Raw genomic sequence first — 1042 nt, 5'->3', positions numbered from 1 at the left:
ATGATTTAAAATATGTAGGTTAAACATTTTAATGACAGGGTTAACATTGTCTTAAAAACTACTCATTTCAGCCCCTCAACTCCAAAAAAGGACAGAAGAGAGAAACAAAGGACAAAGAGGAAAGATGATAAATAGAAAACAAATAGCAAATGGATACACTTCAGTTCAGTCATGAACACCTGTGTTACTGTGAAAAACGAAAAACCCAATTACATAACAGAAGCGATCAGATGACATGAGAAAAGACTTGTTGGCTGGAGCTACATTTTGTAAAATAAATATTCAGGAAGTTCATGGGATACTCAAAATTAGGTGCCAATTGAAAAAATTCAGGAAAAAGTGGTCTCCAGGGCTTCTTTAACTTTTTCCACTTGTCCCCTCCTCACAGGAAGCTTCGTATGATCCCTGAGATTCATTGAATGTTTGGTTTTGAATTAGTTTTTCTTCCTTGAGCGTTCAGAAACATTTTGCTGTTGTGAATTTTTTAGAGACCCTCACAATCAGTGGGGTTGCAACCCACAGTTGAAGGTGCTTATCTGCTCTCACACAGGGGGAGGGCGGGCATTTACTGATCTTTGCTTCAATCAAAATAATTCGTTGACATCCTCATCCACAATATTTCATTTTTAAGTAAATTTGTGTTCTTAGAGGTGGGAATATTGAGCTTCCAATGAGCGCTTATTGGGTTTGACGGGGAGAGGGAAAGGACAGGGTAAGGGTCTTGAGTTTAACCAACCAAAAAATAGTTTGGTTTGTCTTGTTGAAGTGGATTCTTACAGGGACATTTTTGAGTCCTCAAGCAGAGCCCAGCAAAACACAAGATTGATATCCCTGAGAAATTTTTTCATAGTACACAATTACAATAATTCTTTTCACAACTTTCTGTGTGCTCCTACTCTTTCTCCTGCATGTTATTTATGTGATTGAACAACTGTTGATATGCGTAGGAGTGTTCCTAAAGATGCCCCACAAAGAGAAGAGTCTTGTAAAGAGAGGAGATTCTGAACTGCCACTAAAGAGTCCTCCAGGACCAAAAGGTCTG

The sequence above is a fragment of the Echinops telfairi genome, unplaced genomic scaffold (assembly GCF_000313985.2).
Source record: "Echinops telfairi isolate 266 unplaced genomic scaffold, ASM31398v2 ScPeMD7_140;HRSCAF=443, whole genome shotgun sequence".
NCBI classification, from domain to species: Eukaryota; Metazoa; Chordata; class Mammalia; order Afrosoricida; family Tenrecidae; genus Echinops; species Echinops telfairi.
Note: the sequence above shows the minus strand (reverse complement) of the source record.